Source organism: Balaenoptera ricei, chromosome 1, assembly GCF_028023285.1.
Source record: "Balaenoptera ricei isolate mBalRic1 chromosome 1, mBalRic1.hap2, whole genome shotgun sequence".
Lineage (NCBI taxonomy): Eukaryota > Metazoa > Chordata > Mammalia > Artiodactyla > Balaenopteridae > Balaenoptera > Balaenoptera ricei.
This window is the reverse complement of record NC_082639.1, coordinates 171,854,585-171,864,474: the sequence shown is the minus strand read 5'-3', so window position 1 is coordinate 171,864,474 and position 9,890 is coordinate 171,854,585. Positions and strand designations below refer to the sequence as shown.

General features: G+C 44.6%; 1 long non-coding RNA gene across 1 annotated transcript; it reads right to left on the bottom strand.

Annotated features, from left to right (window-relative positions):
* Positions 1-1,726: 1,726 nt before the first annotated feature.
* Positions 1,727-9,330, bottom strand: LOC132354051 (uncharacterized). The gene is made up of 3 exons (XR_009499161.1): positions 9,245-9,330; positions 2,852-2,957; positions 1,727-1,792 (listed from the first exon to the last, which is right to left on the bottom strand). It is a non-coding gene; the product is annotated as an uncharacterized LOC132354051 (long non-coding RNA).
* Positions 9,331-9,890: the final 560 nt, after the last annotated feature.

Sequence of the window (9,890 nt, the reverse complement as noted above, 5' to 3'; positions counted from 1 at the left end):
ATTTTAAAAATTAATATATGCCACATGCTTAGAATAGCGTGTGGCACAGAGCAAACACTCAGTAATATTACTTCTTTTCGGAATTGCCCTACCCTCCAAGCACTAAACCCGAGCCTGGCTAACTGATCTCTTCCATGAGGATTTCTCCCCAGCAACTCCTCAGTTCCTTAGGCAGATTTCTCATTGTCCGGCCTCTTGGCACAGTGATGAGCACAGAGCAGGCACCCCCTGCAGGTAGCCGGGTCCATAACCACCCTTGGCACCTCTGACCTAGTGGCAAGGGAGACCCGCCCCCAGCCCTGGCTCAGCGGACCTCCCAGACAGGCAGGGGGCCCAGGTCCCTGATGAGTGTATCTATGTATCTTCTGTACTTCCTGCGGCACAGAAACAGCACGTCTCTCTTTTCAATCCCCCTTCCTCACTTTCTAATCATTGCCTGCGCCGTGTACGTTCCCTTGGGCCTCTCGCTGCCCGCACGCCTCCTCCCTCCGGAGCTTGTGATTGGCATCAGCAAGACCCTGCCTGGCCCTGCGGTCCCCTCCTACACGCAACGGGACCTCTGTGACTGTTCTCAGCTGCCCGTCCTCTTTACCAAAGTGCAGCCCTGACTCTGTCCCTGGCTGACTTCGGCCCAGTCACTTCCCTTCTCTGGACCCAGCGGCTTTACTTATCCCTGAAAGCTCAGAGCTAAGCAGGATGACTCATCGGCTCCCTCCAGCCCTAGCAGGACATCGCTGGGGACAAAAAAGCACAGAGGCGCGGGCTTCACACACGGATGCAAGTCCTGGCTTCACACGCTCCCACCACGTGGCCTTTAGCAGCCTCTCTAAGCTTCAGCCTTTGCATCTTCCAAGAACAGATGACGGTTCTAGCCTAATAATAATAATAATGCCCTGACCCCATCTCCTTCCTGTCCTTCAATGCAGACTTTTCCAAGAATCCTTTACTCAGCTCATATGAATGCGGTTTTTTCCCCCCATAATTAGGTCCCTGTGACACTGAACTTCTCTCTTTCTGAGTGTACAAATGATGTGTACCTTGCACTCACATCATTATTATGGGGTGCGGGCAATGTCCCCCCCGTACCCTATGCCAGCCCAACACAGGGTCTCACACATTGTAGGTCCACAAAGGACATCCTTTGATTTGATCATAGAAAAGAAACAAAGGCTCAAGTGTACCCCTCATCTCTGAAGTCCTGGCATCAATAACACATCAAAGGAGGGGTACCCCTGGGGTACACAGAGTAGGGGGTATAGTAGGAGACTTTGCAAAATGTAACTTGGGAAACCAGAATTTACACCTGAGGGTTGATATAAATCTCAGGAGAATAAACCAAGTCAGGCCCCTGACCCTTCCCCAAGGCCACCACCACTGCCCTTTAAATAATTCCATATGGCCCCTCACTGGGCTCTCAACAGCACCCACCAGTGTTGTTTATGTGTCACTACGTTTGCCCCCTTTTGTGGGGAAAACCCAGGAGGACCCGGGAACGGGGGCAGGTCAGGCTCCACCTGCCCACACTTAGGGTTTTGTTTTACAAACCCAAAGGACGCAGCTCTGCTCTGTGCACGATTTCACACACACACACCTGTTGTCCTGTCATGTGGGGAAAAAATGAGAATAATAAAATCATCTGTCCTTTTTTATACCCAGGCCATCACTTCCAGACTCGACTCTAATAATTTTAACCACCAAAAAACCCTCTTCAACAAAAGAGCATACCAATTAATTTTCCCTTATCTGAGATGAGGTCATAATGCATTCCTCCAGGAAAGACAAGCTCTGGATACTGGAAAAGAAAAGAGATTTTAGGACTCCATTGTCATCTCTAATTCTCCTTCTCAGACGAAGCTGGTTTTCTTGTCACTCAAACAGGTATTTACTTGGAGCTTGAAGTCATATGAGCCTAGGGTCCTCAGGCAGAATTACAATGGTGGTAATTATTCGACTCCTCGTCAGTCTAATTTACTGCTCTTTGCAGTGTCTTGCGTGCAGGCAGGCCCAGAATGCAAATGATATGATTGCTTTCATTAAATCATCTTTTTATGACTGTATAATTTCGGTAATTAAAACCTTTACTAATATATTCTATGAAGCAGGCAGAATGTTACACTAATGTATGGCCCTTATTAATTTTTGAAAAACAGGGGTGAAATTTGAATAACCTGCTTCCTCACATTTACGAGCTCTGGAAAGAAAAAAAAAAGCAGCCGGATACAAGCTTGATTAATGTAAACTAATTAGCATTCATTGTTTTTTATTCCCTCTTCCCCATCTGAAAAGTCACCATGGCGGGTATTCACATTGCCTATTGCATATTTCAAATCCTATCTTATTCCTGGCATACCTTTGGGTTTGTTACCAAATGAGAGAGTTTGCTGAACTTTAATCATCACAATTAGAGTGTGAGAAATCTAAAACATGATCTCTGACTTCCTTGTCTCTCTCAGAGAGTTCTAGGAGCTCTTGTTTTCCCCAAGCAAGACCTTTCTATGTCCTGAGGAATACTGGCTACACTTGATTCCTTTTTTTTTTTTTTTAGATTGGTTTTTATTGGAGTAGAGTTGATTTACAATGTTGTGTTAGTTCCTGCTGTACAGCAAAGTGAATCAGTTATACATATATCACTTTTTTTTTTAGATAAATGGTACAAATGAACTTATTTACAGAACAGAAATAGAGTCACAGACATAGAAAACAAACTTATGGTTACCAAGGGGGGACGTAGGGGAGGGAGATTGGGATTGACATACACACACTACTATATGTAAAATAGATAACTAATAAGGACCTACTGTAGAGCACAGGGAACTCTACTCAGTACTTTGCGCTTGATTCTTCAACGTACCTATGGGCACGAGATCATGGGCATCCGTGGGCACACGCAGGCAGGCACAGGCTCAACCAAACATGGAGCTTCTACTTGGGTGCTGTTCCCAAAAGATCAGTAAGAACTAGAATTTGGAACACAGATGGTTTCAGTTAGATCTGGAAGCAAGTCTCCTGCACTGTTTTCATCTTCCATATAACCAGAGAGGTCAAAAGTTCACGCTCTATAGTAACAGTTTCAAAAACACTTTGGGATGTACAGTGGCTGAATTCAATTTAAGTCTCAGATTAAAAATAGCTCCTCTATCTGCAAGTCAAGTACCAAAGTCCCTTCTAAAAAGAACAATTTCCAGTATGAAACTAAAATCCCATCACGAGAAACCCCGAAGGGGATCGTCTTTTGTTTTTCTCGCTTGTTTCTCAAATTTTTTAAATTTATTTATTTATTTTATTTTTGGCTGCGTCAGGTCTTAGTTGTGGCACGCAGGCTCTTTGTTGTGGTGCGCAGGCTTCTCTCTAGTTGTGGCGTGTGGGTTTTCTCTCTCTAGTTGTGGCACGCGGGCTCCAGAGCACGTGGGCTCTGTAGCTTGTGGCGCGCGGGCTCAGTAGCCCCACGGCATGTGGGATCTTAGTTCCCCTACCAGGGATCAAACCCACGTGCCCTGCATTGGAAGGCGGATTCTTTACCACTGGACCACCAGGGAAGTCCCTTGTCTTTTGTTTCTATCAAACATTTAAGTAAGCAAGCCCTAGTTAGCTAGGGCTAGTACATCGGTAATTTTGACATCCAGGTTTTGTTATACTGGTGTGTGCTGTCATTCAACAACCATCATCCCTAATATCAGCTTTTTTCAACATTTTTTTAAAACTTCTAGTATGTGCCAAACTCCATTCTGAGCTCAGGATCTAAAGCTATCAGTGGCTCCCCATTGCCTATAAAATAAAGTCCATTCTTCTAAGTCCTCCATGATCTGGCTCCAGACCTAGCTTTCCCAACATCATCTTCATCATTCTCATACATTCACCTTCAGATCTACTTCCTGTTCCTGATACACAGGTTGTATGAACCATCTCTGCCTCTGCTGATGCCAGTTCAAAGGCCCTGTTCCCTGGTCTCTGCGTGTCCAATTCCTTTGCTCCCTAAAATGCAGCATGAATGCCATCTCCTCTTTAAGCCCTTTCCATATATAGGGGATCCGTGTTCATATCTGTGTTCATATCTGTGTCCCACAGGTCCTTGTTGCTTGGGGAAATAAAAGGTGTCTTCTCTTGCAGATAGTGACTAAGGAACTGACCCCTAGTAAAAGTAACCCTGTTTGACCTTGATTAACTACAAGGATTTGCTTGGCCCAGGCTTTGTCCTTCAGTCTTTCCCCGAAGAGACCTGTTGTAAACATCCACACTATAATGCACACACAATTCAAATTGATGGCAAAGTTAAATGAGGACTCTTGGGAAAGGTGTGAATTTCATGAAGTCAATGAAAGTGATGTTGGAGAAGTGTCTAATTTTGTGCTAAGTCATTGACACGTACAACTGAAGAAGAGAATATCAAAGAGGGTGATACCTTCGAACGGGCCTTAGGAAACAATGATCTGAACACCAAACAATTAGGACAGGCCTTTGGAAAATTAATAAAGCCCTCAAACATTTTGGGAGAAAAGACCACCTTTTTGATTAGTCCAGGAAAGTGGAAAGAGAAGTGAAGAAGGTTGTCTTATGCTGTCATACAGTTTTGTCTGATAATGATGCAAAAAATTCTATAATCACCCCTGGATTCAGTTTTCATACATCCTAAAATTTAGTGAAAAGTTGTAATTATAACTTAAATTGTGTTACAGCAAAGATAATTTTATTTTTTCATAATTTTTAATTTGATTTCCCTCAAGACAAAGTCCCAAACTGTTCACACTAGTTACTAGTTAATGCCCCATTTCAACAGGCTTTGCTTAGAACCTATTATCCTTGGATAATAAGCACCTCCTGGACCACTACGGCGATAGCATCTCTTCCTTCTCTGAATATGTGTAGTCCTTTATCTGCACTTCTCACCCTCCAGCTGATGTTACAGCTCTTTAGGAACCAGCATTATCTCCCCACCATCTTGAGGCAAGACCTGTGTCTTCAGTATTAGAGGTTGAGTGCGGCCTTTGCTGTCAGGCTGCCTACAATGAAATCACACTTCTAACTCCTTCAAGCTGTGTAGCCTTGGGTGGGTTCCTTACCCCTTCTGCACCTCAGTGGCTCATCTGTAAAATGGGGACAATGAAAGTGTGTACCCTATGAGGTTTTTTAAAAATGTATTTTATTAATGTATATTTGATTTACAATGTTGTGTTAGTTTCTGGTGTACGGCAAAGTGATTCAGTTATACATATGTATAATAGTTTGCATCTGCTAATCCCAAACTTCCAATCCACCCTCCCCCATAACCCTTCCCTCTTGGCAAACACAAATCTGTTCTCTTTGTCTGTGAGTCTGTTTCTGTTTCATAGATAAGTTCATTTGTGTCATATTTTAGATTCCCCACATAAGTGATAACATGGTATTTGTCTTTCTCTGTCTGACTGACTTTACTTAGTATGATGATCTCCTGGTCTATCCATGTTGCTGCAAATGGCATTATTTCCTTTTTTTTATGGCTGAGTAATATTCCATTGTATATATATAGCACATCTTCTTTATCCATTCATCTGTGGGTGGATATTTAGGTTGCTTCCATGTCTTGGCTATTGTGAATAGTGCTACTATGAACATAGGGGTGCATGTACCTTTTTGAGTTATAATTTTGCCAGTCCTGATATATGCCCAGGAGTGGGATTGCTGGATCATATGGCAACTCTATTTTTAGTTTTTTGAGGAACCTCCATACTGTTTTCCATAGTGGCTGCACCAATTTACATTCCACCAACAGTGTAGGAGGGTTTCCTTTGCTCCACACCCTCTCTAGCGTTTGTTATTTGTAGACTTTTTAATGATGGCCATTCTGACCAGTGTGAGGCGGTGCCTCATTGTAGTTTTGATTTGCATTTCTATGAGATTGTTTTAAAGACTAAATTAAGTAATAGACATAAAAGAGCTTGGAATAATGCCTAGCATATGTTAATTATTCAGTTAGTGCTAACCATTTTAATGTTATTTCCATCCCCTGGAATACCTAGGGGGAAACAATTTTTACCTATTCATGTAGGTATCTCCCATGTGGAGGTGTGAACTCCTGCCACTGTCCTCTCTCCCCTAACTGGCTTCACCCTGGGCAGGAGATGTGACTTTATCTGATTAGAGGTTTTGAAAAGAATAAACTGGGCATATTGACGTTGACTCAGCTCCTTCCTTTTTCCTCTTGGGACCCGGGCTGCTCACCAATACTGGCACCAGCCCTGGCCTTGTGGGGAGGAGGCCTGGGGTACCCAGCACTTCCATAACTGGGTCAATTTATCTAATTTGAAGATTCAGTTAACAAGCCCATTTGCTCTTACTCCTAGCTACATCTTTCAACCAATCAGTACTAACTGTGATATTTTGGTCTCCATCTGCCTTATTGTTTGTCCTATTTTTCAGTTAGTTCAGAACTTGAGTGCAGAAAAAATTGCTATTTACTGGAGGGCAGGGTCTCCTTGAAGATTCCTGGCTGGTAATTCAGTTAATGTTTGCTGGATAGATGAATAAATAAAGGCATAAATTCCAGATTCTAGTTTTGCTTCTTGAAACATTATTTTTCAGATAAGAAAGACTGCAATATAGCAAGCAAAATCCTTATTGTGCTTGGGTCCAGTGAGTCCTATTAAAGGATTTGTGGAAAATCAATCAAATACACTCTTGTGTGCAACATAGGATCACCCAAAGGGGAAAAAAATGATACTGAAAATACAGTAGCTGCTCCCCAAATCCTTTCTCCAATGGCCCTTTCAACTCAAAGACCTGGAGATTCCAGCTCCTCATCCGTTGTTCCAAGGATGCCAGCTCTGAGCATATAATATGCCTCATACCTGACCTTTTCTGGTCAGAAATTTGCTTTGTGAATTAAGAGACTGGCGAAATGGTCAGCCTCTGCTTGTGATTTGATAGCTACTGACATTTTGTGTTTGTGAAACTTTCTTCTCTCTGCTGGAACTTTCTCTCCCCTAAACTAGCTGGGTTTCTCTCTCAGGCATTGCTCGTACATCCCTTGTGCACTGTCCCTCCCCAGCCCAGCGCTCCTCATTGCTCACCATCCCTGATACCCCCTTACTCCCGAGTGAGGCTGGCAGGACCCTCCAGCCTCCTCGCCTGGTGCTGCTGTGGGCGCCCCTCTTTCTGTTCGTCAGCAGCCTGCAGCAGCCCCTCTTCTCCCATTTCCCATTCTCTGATTTCCTGGCCTCATCCAGACTTACTTCTGGCACTTGCCCTTTACAAACCAGCTCAGCTGACATTTGAACTCTGTGCCTGAACTGCCTGGCCCACCACTGAACCCAGGAACCACACTCCAGACACCTGCGCTTGCCCTAGTCTGTCTGTCTTCTCTGGCTCTGCATTGCCGGAGATGTCTGGCCCTGGGGTCTACTGAGCTCCTGTCCTGACTGGTGCCCCTTACTGCCCAGTGACACACCCACTAGCCTCCTATATACCGAGCTCTCTCCCTAGGTCCGATGGCCCCATGAGACCAGCAGTGCTTCCTGGTAGGACCATCATGCCCTCTGATTATCATATGACCAGCTGCCTCCTGTTCATCCTTAGGCATTGGAGAGGGCAGTCTGTTTCAACCTCTGCTTGTCCCCCACCCCTGCTCAGCTCTACTGACCAGGGCAGGGAGTCCACTGGCCACTTACCCCATCCACAGTGGGCTCCAGCAATAGCCCTGCTCCCTCAGACTCCAGCCCCAAGCCTGAATGCTTCCTGAGTCATGACCTCCCCCTCCCTATTCCCTGGGTGGGCCTAGTCTACGGATAGCAAGTACCCTAGATAAGATACAAGTATCTTATGCCAACCCGTATCCACTGGGAGTGGCAGCCTCGAATGATGTGTTGAGGTTATTTCTGGGCTTAGCAGGAAAGAATGATGCAATCGATTAATGATGTCTACCATGTGAGCAGGAGTAGGGAGGGGTGATCTATATGCTGTTTGCTATCCACTCGACAGAGCTTCTGCCTCAGTTTCCCTAGGCAGGTCTGATTCTCTGCTGATTCTAAAGTCTGGCCTGATCTCTAGCCCACCTCACTGGTGCCCCAGATCCCTTCCATCTCTACTGGAGAAGTGACTCAATTTCCTATCTCCTCTGCCCGTGGCTTGGGTCCTGCCCACAGCAGACTGGTCACTTGGGAATATGTCACAGTCAGTGCCCGCCCACTTCCAAGTACTTTGGTTTGCTCAGTTCTTCCTGCCACCATCTCCCACCTGCAAAACTGGGCACTGGTTCAAAACCATAGGGAGATAGCACCTCATACCCACTAAGAGGGCTAGAATCAAAAATTCAGGTAATAACAAGTGTGGGCGAGGATATGAAGAAATTGGAGCTCTCATACACTGCTGCTGGGAGTGAAAGATGGTGCAGCCACTTTGAAAAACAGTCTGTAAATTTCTCAAATAAACATAGGTTACCATTTGACTAAGCAATTTCACTCCCAGGTATATACTCAAGTGAAATTAAACATATGTCCACATAAAAACCTGTATATGAATGTGTTTATAGCAGCATTATTCATAATAGGCAAAAAGTAGAATCAACCCAAATGTCCATCAAGTGATGAATGGATTAAAAAATGTGGTATATCCATATAATGGAATATTATTCAGCCATAAAAAGGAGTGAAGTACTGATACCTATTATAACTTGGATAAACCTTGAAAACATTGTGCTGAGCGAAAGAAGCCAGACACAAAATACCACATATTATATGATTCCATTTGCCTGAAAGTCCAGAATAGAGAAATCTATAGAGATAGAAAGCAGATTACAGGACTTCCCTGGCGGTCCAGTGGCTAAGACTTTGCCTTCCAATGCAGGGGGTATGGGTTCGATCCCTGGTCAGGGAGCTAAGATTCCACATGCCTCATGGCCAAAAAAACCAAAGACATAAGACAGAAGCAATATTGTAACAAATTCAATAAAGACTTTAAAAATGGTCCACATCAAAAAAAATCTTTAAAAAAAAAAAAAGAAAAGAAAGCAGATTAGTGGTTGCCTGGGGCTGGGAAGGGGATGAGGGGATAAGAGGTGATAGCTAAATGGTACAGGGTTTCTTTTTTAGGTGATAAAAATGTTCTAAAATTTTCTAAAAATGTTCTAAAACCATGGTGATGATTGCACAACTCTGTGAATATACTAAAAACCATCAAACTGCATACTTTAAATAGGTGAAACGTACGGTATGTTAATGATACCTCAATACAGCTGTTTAAAAAATACAAAACAGGTCGTGGTGCCAACACCTACCTGAATGACGTCTGGGGTCCTCATGGGCCCATCTGGCCTAGGCTGGGCTGGGTGGCGTCTCTACTTTGTGCCCCAGGGACTTCCAAGCCAGCACTGCCTAGCTCCAGCCAGGACTCAAAGTGACCTTGCAGCATGATCATGTGACACAAGCAGGCAAAGCTGAGTCGGGAGTGACCGTGAGAACAGGAGGGCATGAGAGGCCACGTCCCTCTTTTGCTGGAACTGCTCTGACAACTGCTGCTCATGAACAACTCGGCCAAATCCACGGCTTCACTCCTCCTATGCCAGCGGCCCTGTGAGCGTCCTGCCCTGGTCCCGGCCCTAGTCTGATGCTGGTCACCCTAAGGGGTCTCCATGCTCTCGGGATCCCTCAGCTAGCCTGTTCCCCACAGCTCCTCTTCCCCCCAGCCCTCCAGAGGGACTGCACCAAGGATGGCTGGTTCAGTTAATGCTACTGTGACTCAAAGTCCCAAGAGCCGGCTTGAGTAACAAAGAGGTGGCAGGGGGGATTCATTCCAAAGTTTAGAGCCCTGTTTCTCGACCTTTTTTTTTTTTATTAAATCATCCACTCTCAGGGACTGTTTCAGAGATCTCTGTGTGGAAATCAGGTCCCCTAACCCCATAAAATTTTAGTACTGCAGATATA